Here is a 13,707-nt window from a genome sequence, read left to right as displayed (position 1 = left end):
TGCTGTGGGTTGCAAGACCTTCCACTGCTCTGACAGTTGTGCACCTCCTGGCGACGATGTAGTTCAAATATACCCACGCAATACAAACACAATTATTTCTACACATGCGCTCACCCTCCCTGTTTTTATGTGACCTAAATCTTAGCTGCAACTTTGTGTGTTTGTTTGGGAAGTTGCATTGCAGTGCAAAACCTATTGCCTTTTGTGTCTCCAGCAATTTTTCTGAGACACTAAGTAAATGGGAATCAAAAACGATAGATGTAGTCAACATGTTAAAATACCACAGAACAGAAACTGAGAAGAGAAGCTTTGCAATTCTTGAATGATTCCCTCTTCTAATTATTTAGCTGTATCCTGCTGGTGCAACAGTTCAGTTCGTCCCTGCCTCAGCTGCCGTCTCCCCGGGAGAAATGTGTCTGCCACAGCTTGCAGCCGAGTGGAACAATCATGCAGTCGCACCTCAACAACAGAAGGGGCCCGCTGTCTGTGTTACAAACCCATCTTTTCAGTTGGAGGCATCCTAGTGACACAGTGGGATGCAGCACAGAATGAATTTTCACAGGCTGAGGATTTAAATCTGCCCTTGTCTTGACTTTTCTCCTCTATCCATACAAAATCTTTTAAAGTACTGTGCTTGGATTATAATTTCGGACTCCTTATTTATTATTCAGTTATAGTTTTATTATAGTTTTATTTTTTTTTAGATTTATATATATTTTTATTTTTTTTATAGATACTAGCTTTCCATCAGTTTTCCTCCTATCTTTTTGACCTTGCTGCAGCAAATTCCTTATCATTCTACTTTCAGCCACCTGTGTCAACACGGTTGAATTCATCTGTTTTCATTTTCCTCCTCTTCCTGCCTTTATGGCAGTCATAGTATCTGACCAAAAAAATTAGGGCTCCCCATTTTCTTTACATTTCTTAGTTTCATCATTATTTTATGCTTTTCATTTATCAGTTCTTACCTTTTTATCATTTCTCCAGTGAGTATGCATGCGTTTTATTTTGTGTGTGTGGATAGAGAGAAGATTGTGACAATATAATCAGCCTTTCAGCCTCTCAAAAGCCAATTATGGCATTGTGGACAGAATATTCTCTCCTGCGACATTTTCATCAGCTGAATCTGGACTGATACAACTGAGCTGAGTTCTTCTGGGTTGGACGTAACATGGGGTGGGAGAGGGAAAACTTAGCTCAGTCTGTGGGCTTTTGATAAAACAAAAAGGCTAATATTTTCAACATGCCACAGTTTGTTGTGATGTTAAAACATAGAACGTCTAAATCCTTTGAGTCTCCAGTTTATGCCTTGATTTCAAACCAAAAAGGTTTGAGTACCTGAATTGGATTGAGACAGACATAAAATCTGGCTTGCATAGCTGCAAAATAAAATTAGTCATCTTTCCTTAACAGAACAAGGGTTAATCAAATGTCTTTTCTGTTTAACCATATTTTATGATAATGCTATTTTGGAAAGAAAATGCAAAGCTTTACATTTCAAGGTAAATATTAACACCATTATGATTTGCTGTTATTTTAAGAAATTGTTTATTCAGACATTTGCGCATATTCCTTACTAAGGAATAAATTATTTACTTGCACAAAGAAAATTTGATTTGCAGATTTATTAACCTTTTATTCAACATCTTAGTTTACAATTAACTTGAATTTCTTTTTTTTTTTTTACTTCTCAGTTCCCAATATTACTTGCTACCAGTTTTGCAGAGAGACTCGCACAAAAAGATGCAGTGATTATGGCGGTGTGAATGAGTGTGTGTATCTGTGCGTGTACTTGTTTTACTTAGGCTTTCAATCATCTGGCTAAGTGTGTGCCTGAGCAATAAACATGGACTAGAAACACTCTGTCACTGCATTGTCACATATTTTTACCCTCCTAAAAACAAGTCCAGCTGTTTTGTAGGGTTTTTGGCAATCACCAAGGCAACCTTGCTGACTTTGTTGTTTTGTTTTTTGTCTCCCTTAATTGCCAGAGATTCTTGTGGTTGATTTCGTAGCCAAATTGTTGAACGCTGTTTGAAGCTATTATACCAATAATAACAACCATAATTCATGGACACTTTCCCTTTTTTAAAAATAATATATTTCAGTTCAGAAAAGTAACAAAAAATAGAACTTCATCAGGGCACTGACGACCAGTGGAGACTAATTGGGGTTTCAATTAGAGTTCCCTTTGCACCGAAGGGTTCCTCCTTTGTGTCTAATTAAAACCTCCAACTCTGTTTTAACTAGAGGAGAAAATGGGATGTATGGGTGAAAGGTGACAAATGAAGGAATAGACAAATGGATTATAGGGAAGAAAAGATAGCACCCTATGTTTAATGGCAAAAATAATGGAATGTGGATATTTCATAGATCTAATTAAATATATAGATGGATATTGAAGCATTAAGAGGCGAGATAATGAAAAAATGTTGAAGCATAAAACATTTGGACCAAATGGGGAGTGGGAGAGAGGAGATAAAAAAAAAATATTGGCTAACTGGGAGCAAGAATGTAGCCGGAGGTGGAAGAGAAGCCTATGATAAAAGGGAGGGGTGCAATTTGCTTGAATCTCAAAGAAAGGAGGATGGAAATAGAAGAGGACACAGCAAAGAAAGATCACTACACTCTAATGATCAGACTGCAGTGTGCACAAGATTGTGTCTGTGCTCATGTAGGGGAGTTGCTATGGTAATAAGTGGTTCTCATTAGAGGCAGTCCATCAAGTAGTCAGCAGCAGGTGTCCATCTGGGGCCCTTTTACTTAAACTCGCACATGCACACGCACAATTATCTAATCAGTCCATCTGTAATTGGACACAGCCACATTACTAATGTTGCCTATTCTTAGATTTTCTTTGAGACATTTAATTGTGACATATAGAAGATAGACTATCACAAAACCATTTTACCAGACGGCTGGGTTCTTATTGTAAAGACCACATCCTAGTTATAGTGGAAAAATAACATTATACACATCTATCTGTGTTTTTGAGAATATCTGAAATGCACCTTTCAATGAATGTTAACATTTGAATTTGTATGCATGTGCCTACTTGTTCTCTTCCTTTTGTGAGAACTTTTAAATTAGTTTTTTAGGAGTACCAGGGTTTTCTACTGTTGTAAAACTAAAATCTGAATAGAAAGATATCTGAAACTTGCAAACGTTTTCATGTTTCTGAAAGGTTTTCAGTCAACTTCAAGATATTTTGATTATAAAGGGTAAAAAGAAAAAGGATGCTCTACAAAACCTTTTAAACTGAGGTATTATGTATTTTCCAGGTACCATTTTGTACCACAATCAAGTAACTGTCGACATCAGTTGTTTATAAAAATGCTGTATAAGTCAAATATAACTTGAAAAATTTGATTTTGCAATAAAAATGGTCATCACAGCAGTGCTGCTCTGTGATGCCATTTACAACTAACTGAGAAGTAGATTCTTTAATAAGTGCAGCAGACTCACAGTTCCTCCAGGTGTTTGCTAATTGCAGCTGCCGCTAGTCTGGTGGAGCTGAGTGGTAGATAATTACTATTTGTAGTACATAACTATAATCAGCCTGGCCCTTGAACCTGATTATCAAATCCTACAGATTTTTTTAAACTTCCAAATAAAAGATGGTTAAATTGGGTTTGAGGTTCAGACATTTTAGTGGATCATCATTAGAAACTTACTTGCTCTTCTTTCACTTTCTGGTGAGTCCTGAACTTTCCTCCTTGCCACTAAAGCTCTGAATAGTACCCGTTTACAACAACATTCAGTTTGCTTTAACTACTCTTCTTTGTTTTTTGGGAACTCATTGGCTCTATGCCACAGGAAATTTGCTGAATATTTACCTTGTGAACGGCTGACACCAGCCCTTTGAGTACCACCAAATGCAATCCAAGGAAATACCACTTGCATTGAATGCCTTTTCTTTACTCACTTATTTAACATGCTTGTAAATGTCGCTTGTGTGCACTTTCAGAGAAGAAGATTTGGAAAGTCAGCAGTGACAAAGGTTTCACAACAATTAGAATAAGGTATTAACTTAAAAAACTAAGTAAAAATTGTCAGTTTTTTCTTGCATAATGTATATTCTCATAGTGGGATTTGGTCACCATTGGCAACCATGTCTTCATTTTTGTGCTATTCCCAAACACCATATCATGAGATGGTGTTCCCCAGAGTACTGGGTAGTAGTAGAGTGTCTGATTGGTTTCCATGAAGATTTCAAGTGATTAGCTATGAAAGGTGGAATTTCCTAGACTTGTGTTTTCCCAGCACATAAATCAAAGTAGTAATAAAAAAAATTATTTATGGTTTAGCCATTGGTGCGTCTAGTAAAAATGATTGTGTATTTTTTTCTTCTGAATTCAATATGAGGTCACTCCAGAAGTGAAAGATGGAAACTTTGCCAGAATCTTGACCGCAGTTATTTCTTAGGTTTTTCAGACTCTTTCCTGCTTGTGTCAAGAGGCTTAATTCTGAACTCTTAGTGCTTCTGACATAAAACCTAGAGATCCTGAAAGAGCAGGTTTCTCTAACAGCACCTAATGTCTTGGGTGCAGCTATCCTACACATTTTAATGTCAGAATTGTGTTTTACATCCTTACTTACAGATTTTGTTGTTGTTTTTGATATCGTGAGTCTATGAAAGTAGAAACTGCAAAAGCACAGATTTTGAAATGGTTAAAATCTTGTGTGCATTAGGAAATTACTGAAATACAAGTGCTATGAAGAAAAAATACAAATTTAATGGCTAGCTGCATTTTGGGGAGTTTAAATTTTTGATGTAATTGGGGCCTTTAAAAAAAGAAAGGAGTGTTGATTTTGGCCATCTGGTCCATTACTGCTAATCAGGAGCAAATGATTAATTCTTAATAATGGGAAGCAATTTTGCTAATCAGCAGCTACATGTGTGTTTTTCTGTTTGACTCAACTTATTTTCTGATTCAGGCATATCGGGTAAAAGAAAATAATTTGATGAAAATGAGAATAAGTCCTTCTGCGACAACCTGACCAAGTAAAATCAGAAGGGTCTCCCTGTTAGCAGCAAGCAGATCCACCTCTTATTGATTGTACATACATAAATGCAATAGAAAATGATTTAAAATGGAACTGATGGATATATTTTATCGAATGCCTGTTCATCCCTTTTTAATGCCACTCTGGACAGCTGCCTATGTGGACCATATCAAAATGCAGTCATAATTTAAAAATGACAACAAATGACTTGGAGATAAAAATATATTAACATTATCAAGGCTAATGTTTTCTTTTTATATCCATTTAGTACTGAGTGGTTGAATCATATGTAAACATTTGTTAATATTCCATCATTCAAACTTCTCATAATCTACACAGGTGAACTGAAATAATATTGTGGGTGAAAATAGTTCCCACACTAACTCTGTGAATCGATGTTGCAGGAAACTCAGTGGAACTGAGCCACAATAAAATTGCTGTTATAATTTTTTTTTGATTGCAAATGTTTTGCTGAAACTGTCCTTTAGTTCACTATACAGGCTGGTATGTAGCTTCTAAACTATTTTGCATTGAGTATTTTTCAAACTTTACTTGTGACTCCTAAACAAAGTCTTAAATAATGTGTAAGGCAGATTTCACATTGTCATCCATATATAGTGCTGCACTTTAAAACTGGTAGTTTTAAAGTTCTTTTAAAAGTATCAACTTTGAAACAATTGGAAAAAAAAACATCTAAAATATGCGCATAGGTTTAAAACCCTAAATTCTATCATTAAAAGCAAACCACAGTCTCTATTAAATGATTTTAAAATCTTTACGCATGTAGTTACAGCGCAAGTGTCCGTTTAATTTTAAACATAAAAGTTGCTGTTTACCTGTCGAAGTGAACTGTATTCATAGAGTAAAAACATATTGAATCCTTATATAACAATTTTTATCATCATCTTTTCATATCATTGACTATGTGTTGATGAATAGATTGGCTCCAAGCTGTGGAAAGATGGAAAGGGTCTTTTGAAGTGAAGCAAAACCTCAATCCTCACAATGATTTTAGCAGTGTAGCAGCATAAAGCTCTGAGATGGAAATCAATATTATGAAAGGAAAGATTACATTTTATAGCTCCCCTCGTAAATCCAGCATGTATGATATTTAATTGTTGAATCGTAAAAGTAGAGAAAAGAAAAACTGAAGGTCTATCCGTTCTTTGCGTGTGCCTCTCTTTGGTTTTGTTTTGAAAGTCTGTGGCTTCACTGCATATGTATGCCCATCCACCCACAAGCATACAGCGCACACGGGGAAACAGTGATGCGGAGATCCTTCATTGAGCGTGTCTCAAGCTCAGTCGAGCATTCACTGCTTCCAGTGACCTAGAAATGAGTGACAAGGCAAACGAAAGCGAAAATGGCCTCTTCTCTCCCCAAGGTTTATGGATTCTGTCATGTTGGAATAGGTGGTTGTCTGTTTAGAGACGAGCCTCCACTTTACACAAGAAAAATACTGAACGATCCCACACGGACGTGAAAGCTCTTTGAAACTTCAGTGAGGCTTCAAGTGGTTTGGAAACCACTGGAATGAATTTAAAGATATTGTCAAATATTAATAATGCTAACGCTGTTACAGTTGCGAGTCTTTTTGCGTATATCTAATATTTACTCATCTAGAAACTGAAACATTTGTCCAGTTGTCTTTGCGACGTAGCTGAAGTTTAATTGGATTGGAGGAAGAACATTTCTGAATGTTAATTCTCCAGTCTTGCCACAGATTCTCCAGGCTTTGAATTTTGACTTTCATTCTGGCACAAGATATTAATTTGATTTATGAGCATTTAATGCATTCATATCACTGTACAAAATATTTTCTAAACATCCATCTGGCTTTTTTTGTTTGTTTTTTGAGAAATTATACAATGGTATTCACATATTCTCAGGCTTTTTTTTTCCCCCTCCTTTTTTTAAAGCATGTAAAACCCTTGTGGCTTTTTAAGACATAAAAACAAGCTTGCATTTGTTTTTACGATCATGTTACTCATGGTTAAGGTAGATAATATTTCCATATGATCTAAAATACAAACTTTCCAAAAGATCTGTGGTAATTTCTAACAACATTTACTGGCAGACTACTCCAGAAGTGACCAAGTTTCTCCTTGTGCCCAAAATCTAACTGCAGATTAGAGAAGTTGAGCTTCCTCAAGGAGGTTCAATTTTATTATTTTTTTCCCCAGCCTTTTAAGCTTCCACTAATTAAGACCTCTAAAACCTCCTCTAAATGGATCATGACAAAGAAGTATTGATGAGTTTTGGGAAAGTTAACCTTCATTGATTCTCCATGCACACTCTATCCCGTTCAAAGGATTTGCATATTTTTAATCAAAGACTGTCCTCTCACTCATTAGAGGACAGGCTAATTGACTGAAAGTTGACAGCAAATCCACAGTTATTTTACTTCTACTGCTTCAAATCTAAATGGTAGATAATTTCTAAGTAAATGGCCATTTATGTGCATTGTATGATATAGGTTATTCAAAGTGAGACGATTCAATTTCTGCTGTTAACTAGATAATTTCTGTGTGAAGTTTGGAAGGCTGCTCTCACTTCACAATGTACAGAAATTAATGCACATGATTTCTTCTGATGGCAAAAGAATTATATTTTGTGGACGTTTTTAAGTTTTAGACATAGGAAAAGTGGGCAGAGCCATTCGTGTTGTGAATTTAGATTGAATTTTGACATTGTTAAAGGCATTTAAACACTAAATGCTGCTAACCAGGGCAACATGAATGTATCTCTGAATGAGACGTGAAGGTGTGTGGGGGTGTGTTATAGTTGAATAGTAGCCATGGCAACTAACGTAATCACAAGTCCCAGGAAAATCAGGTGGCTGTGCTTACAGGTGCAGCGATTAAAACCCATCTGCACAGTTTCATTCTGTCGACTGACGGGGTGAGGTTAAGGGGACAGACGAAGTGTCCTTGGTGGGAACAAAAAGCGCTCTTCAACATCCCAGCACACAAAAGGATACAGCGTGCCTTCTCTGTTAGCTGTGCTAACATGCAACTAGCTGACAAATCAGAGAGGTGGTCACATATCCGCTGGTTCTGTGCCACCCCTTTTAAACCTGCTCTTCAGTAGCAGCATTAGGTTTATGTTTGGCTTTTGTCAAAACTTTTAATTCATGACAACAGCTTATTATCTGGGTGAAACTAAGCTACCTGTATTTCTCCATGTTGTTCCTGAAGTTACTGAATGAATAGTGACATTTTCTTTAACCATATACGTTTCTTTTTACAGGAGTTCTCTTCCCTTTTACGATTAATTTCGCACGCACGAGACTTCCAACTATCCAAACATATTTCTCTATATTTTAGAGTAAAAGCAGCTCTGCAAAAGCTCTAATGAAAAGGCTTCTTAAATGTGAGTTGGCAACTTTACACAGCTCAGCATTTCGTCTCTGAATAAATCCCATTCCATCCGCTGCTTGGACAGTCAAATATTTCTCGTCTTTTCCGCCATGCTGAACAGTGGCTGAATTGTGATGCTAATATATGGATTTATTCAACAGAAGTGCACACATTTCAGTGTTTTCCGACTAGTTGGATCAAACTGTTGCGATTAAAATGTATGAGAGGTCAGAATTGCACTCAGATGAGGAAAATGTGTTGCCAGGGGAAATCTAACAAAAGACAAACTCGACGTTCTATACATTTTCAACAAGTCACATTAAAAAAAAACAACAACAACAAAACTCGTAAAAGCCTAATTGTAAACTTTGTAAATAGTTTCAAGCTTCAGTTCTCTGGTTTTTGAATGACAAATATCTGAATTTCAACAGTCTGTATTTTCTCTGTATGCTTTAAAACTATCAAGTTTAGCTTTTGTATTATAAAGGACAAAAAGGCACTAATTTCTGCAAACCCATTTGTATTGTCTCAATAAGAGGAAAAATGTGAACAATAGTTTTCTTTCAGTGTTGCGCAGCATTTATCTCCACCAATCTTCCTCTTCTGTTAGCATGACTTGCCTTCCAATGCTGTGAAATGATATCCTCGATCACAGCAGGTTAAGAAAAAAAGGTAAAAGTTTTAAAGCAGGGTAACTTGAAACCCTGGTTGCCATAGTAACCATTCATAAAGCAGAGCCAGGAAAAACCTTAGCCCATAAACCAGATTGCTTGGCTGGAAAGTCCTGGTTTTCAAGAAATCCCCCCTGGAAAAAAAAAAAGGGGAAGAAAAACCGCCAAAAAAACCCAAAAAAAAAAAACCGAAGAAGTTGAAACGCCTTTCAAGCAAAAATTAAAAACCAAAAGTAAACCCAAGCCTGGAAGAAAGAATGGAAAAAAAAGAAACCGGGCCGAAGAATTGGTTTGAAAGGGTAAATAATCAAATAAAACAAAAAAAAAAAACCCAAAAAGATAAAAACCAAAACCCAAAACCCGCCCCCAAGGCCAAAAATAGTAGCAGATAAAAGGTGAATAAAAACTGACGAGCAGAAAACTGTTGCACATTTTTACTAAATTAGGACATCGTTACAAACTGAACACCATTTTCCCAATTTAGTCACACTATCGAAAGACACCTACTCTCAGACATAAGCATGTCTGCTGAAAGAGGCAGACAGAAAGCAAGGGGTTGCTGATTGAGGCTGATTGAGCATGAACAAGTGCACCGGCAGGAGGCCAGCTGTTTTTTTGGGCAAATTAGGGAGATGAGAGGCACTTCGCCTGTCAGCGTTTCTGGGACAACGTCCCATCTTTACACACATACTCACTTGTGCACAGATACATAAATGCCTGTGAGACAAGACTTGGATACTGCAACATCCCATAAAAGCATCAATTGTGGCAGATCTAAAAGAAAACGAGTGCTTAGTTTTCATCAGCCATGTGTAATTGGGGTGTCTCGTTTTTGTTCTTGACAGATAAATGCCAGATAGCTAAGGAGTTTGATTTGGAGTACAATTAGGAGCTGATTTGATTATAGTTTTCTGAGCGGCTCCTTCCTCGCCCAACCCACGCACCCTTAAAAACAATCCCATTTGTCTAAAAAAGGGTTTGTACTAAGCAAAAACAATGAGAACCAAAAAATATTGGCTGGACTTTAAAATACGGATCTATGTTTCCAACCAGATATCAAAAATATTTTTAATAATAATGGTGAGTTCACACTAAATGCCTTACACGTGTCTGATGCTTCAAGTTTGACGCGTGTGCATTTTTGGTGCATTTATATCAAATGCGCCACTTTGAGAGTCAGGTACGTCTGGTTTACATTCAAAGTGTATGTGGAGTGCTGGCTGCGCTTCAGTCGACAAATGCTCCCATTGGTTCAAATCGCGCCACGCTAGACGCTCGAAACGCGCTGCAACGTCCCTCGACATGCATCCACATAAACTTTGAATGTAAACCAGACGCTCAAAACGTGAATGCACCAAAAGTGGCTTTTTGCTTCATACACAATCCAGGTTCGACAAATCAAAAATTGTAGTCCTTTCAGAATAATTCAGTGCTTTGTCCAGACTTTAAATATCAAAACCCATTACTGAGTATTTGTCATTTTAGCTGTTTATGCTTTCACACATTATTGAACAGCAGATTCTCATCTACTTTCATTTACTATCTACATTTCTGAGCTGCTCACATTCCTCATTTTCTTTTAAAAAAGAAGAATGTAGAAAACCTCATAACAGTAGGAGTCAACTGTGTACTCTGGAGGACTGAACACGTCAGATTTGGAGGATGGAGAAGGCTTTTGGCATTTGCAGTGTTCCAGCATGACAGCCATTTCTGTTCCATGAGGCATAAATAGTTCTCTTCTTATCTAAGATACAGACACGGGACATGGGCTGCTATCATCAGCGTTGTGTAACAACTCGGATCTAGCAGAAGAAAGGCAAGGCGACAGAGAGGAGCTGGGTGGGGGTGTAGGATGTGTTAGAAGAGAAAATAGTGACATGCCGCTGAAGGAATATTTTAGATCATCCTCTTATGTCTTGAGGAAGAAAAACGAGGAAATGTGCTATAGCATGGCTGCAGCATAAAGAAGCTTTCCGTTGAGGCACAGAAGAGCAGAGATTAGAGTAGATTACATTTTTTTTCTGCTTGTGTGCTTATTGGAAAATGTCAGTTTCTAATATAATAAATTAGTCTTGTGTAGACATAATACAAATACAGTAGTGTCGCTTAAGGGCATCCATTGTAGTATTTTTATAACTTAACATTTAATTCCAAATGACATTTTAGAAAATTTTATGTTTAAATTTAAATATGATTCTTTTGACATAACAGGATTACAGTGCCACACTGTTGTTCCTTGCTTTGTTCAGTGCTCTTTTCTTTGCATCTAATTTGTTGATGTAGAAAAATGAAAAAAGAGATGTGTGAATGGTTTTCATTCATATCGTTCATGAACAGCATGAGTTTAGGCGACAGTAGTGTCATTACGACCCAGCTTCTTTGATTAACGCAGAAGGCAGCGTCAAACCTGGCGGGAATAGGATTCAGCTGATTTGACAATCTACACAAACACTCGCTGTTAGGGCAAACGAACCACACTTTGAGAAACTACTGCTCCGCATCTGGTTAAAAAAAATTTTATTTTGTAATTTCAAGCCATTTTCTTATGCAAAGTTTTATTGTGTTGCTCATTAACTTGACGCCTGTTAATTTCTGAATCACTTATTGGCTCCGTTAGGCTTAATGTCAGCCTCAGTTAATTTGTCTTTTCAGTGGACTAATATTATGGAAATATAATTTTGTTTTATTGCTTTTCTCTAATTTGCTAAGGGAGAGTTATATTGGAAAAAGGGACATTTTTTTTTACTCCAACCTTTACTTACATGGTTGCTGGCGGTATTTAGAATTGCGTAGTTACATTAATTTGAACAATTTATTGAAACGAGAAGTACTCCCAAGATGAATTTACATATTTTTTTTACATATTTAATCAAATGTTATGGTGAAGCAGTTTCTTAATTATTAAGTAGCCTTTTTGCCAAATAGTAAGTTAGTCTTTATGATGACTTTTAACTCCGAACTGATTGAACATATGTTGAAGATAAGTTGCAATCAGAGGTGACTAGTTGCTAAAAATTCTGTCGTTTTCCCTTTTAAATTGAAGTTTTGCAAAAAAAACAAACAAAAACGTGTTAAATATAATTTATTTTAGGTTGAGAAAAGGTGACCTATAACTTCAATTTAGAGTTTAAACTAAGGGAGTTGAAACCTTATTATTGTTAGCAAGATCTTGCCATACTCACTTCATTTCTTTTTGTGGTGCATTATTGTTAGGTTTTTATCATAAAAGGCTCATTCGTTTTAGTTTCTTATTTGCTGGGTTTCTATCTCTGTATTTACATTAGTGTTGGGCTTTCTCAATTTTGCTTTGTAGATATTTTTGTGTTTTAGTTCAACTCTTTCTTTCCAATCTGTTAACTCATTTCCTTTCCTCTGTTCTCCTGCTTCACACACTCCTGCAGCTATTAGAAATCCTGATTAAGCTCACCTGGTCCCAATATAATTCTTCACCCTTCGTTTCACCTTCCTCCCCCCCGTCCCCCGTTGTTCAGTGCTTGGTTCTTACATCAAGCTTTCTGGTTGGACGGCTTGTTCTCCCTGTGTCAGTCTTTTACTTTTTTTTAGTTTTTCATTAAATCATTTTGTCAACTTTCTGCATTTATCAGATCAGAAACTAGATATGGCACCAAACTTTGAGATTGTGGTTATACAAAAACCAGCAAGTATCAAATATATATGCGACAAATATCAAAATCAATCTTAACACTGATCTGTCCTATAGATTATATTAATTTGAATTATTGGTGCAACCACATGTTCATATGTTTTAAGACTGTACTGTTCCTTGCTGAATTTGTACAACCATAATGAGTTGGAAAAACATCAAATCCTCATCTTAACCGCAAATAAATATTTTATATATTAACACAAACTGAATTATTATGCATTTTTCACTCATGTACAAAACGATAAAGATTTAGTTTTTTTTACATACACATTTTCTCCTTAGCACATAAAGCTTGTCATGAAAAGAGAGAGCAAAACAAAATGAGATCTTCTTTTGCTTCATTAAATTTAAAGACTGCATGAAAATCCTTTTTTAAATATTTAGCTGCTAGAAATGAGCAAGTCCTGGCACAGCAAAGCTGCTGTTCTTCACTCGACTAACTCACTATTAGACTAGAGTTGAGAAGTGAACTCTAGTCTAATAGACTAGAGTTCACTAGAGCATTTAAAATGCATTTAAAAGCATTTTAAATGCTTTTAAATTTTAAAAAGCATTTAAAATTAAATGCTTTTTAATTTTAAAAGCCCAAAATTAAAAGCATTTTGGGCTTTTAATTTTTTTTAAAGAGGTTCAGTGAAGTTAACAGTAATAAATTCTCTTAGACAGTCCACTGTACTGTATTGGCTATATAAGACTTAGTCAGCATATTTTTAATTCTATATTAGCATTGGGTTTTATGAAGTAAGAAAATGGTGAGAAAATAAACTCTTGTTGGAGTGCAGGTGGTGATCTGCTGAGATGGTATTGTGTTTTTGTATAAACTAAAAGTTTTTCTGCAAATTAGAAATAGTTTATATAATTATAAACTAGAGATTTATGACAAATTGTTTTCCTGTCAAACTGAAAGAAAAACTAGTTATGCACTATAAAATAATAACTAAAGTTATTATGTTATAGCTGTAGATGGAATTTTGCTTTAATACTGCAGTACTTGGTTGTGCCA

The 13,707-nt window shown here is 36.0% G+C and overlaps 1 long non-coding RNA gene across 4 annotated transcripts in view; it reads left to right on the top strand.

The window, feature by feature from the left end:
- LOC103129144 (uncharacterized) overlaps positions 1–13,707 on the top strand; it is a 35,138-nt gene that overhangs the window by 16,276 nt on the left and 5,155 nt on the right. The window lies entirely within an intron of this gene.

The sequence above is a fragment of the Poecilia formosa genome, unplaced genomic scaffold (genome assembly GCF_000485575.1).
Source record: "Poecilia formosa unplaced genomic scaffold, Poecilia_formosa-5.1.2 Scaffold9, whole genome shotgun sequence".
Taxonomy (NCBI): Eukaryota; Metazoa; Chordata; class Actinopteri; order Cyprinodontiformes; family Poeciliidae; genus Poecilia; species Poecilia formosa.
Note: the sequence above shows the minus strand (reverse complement) of the source record. Positions and strands in the feature narration are given on the sequence as shown.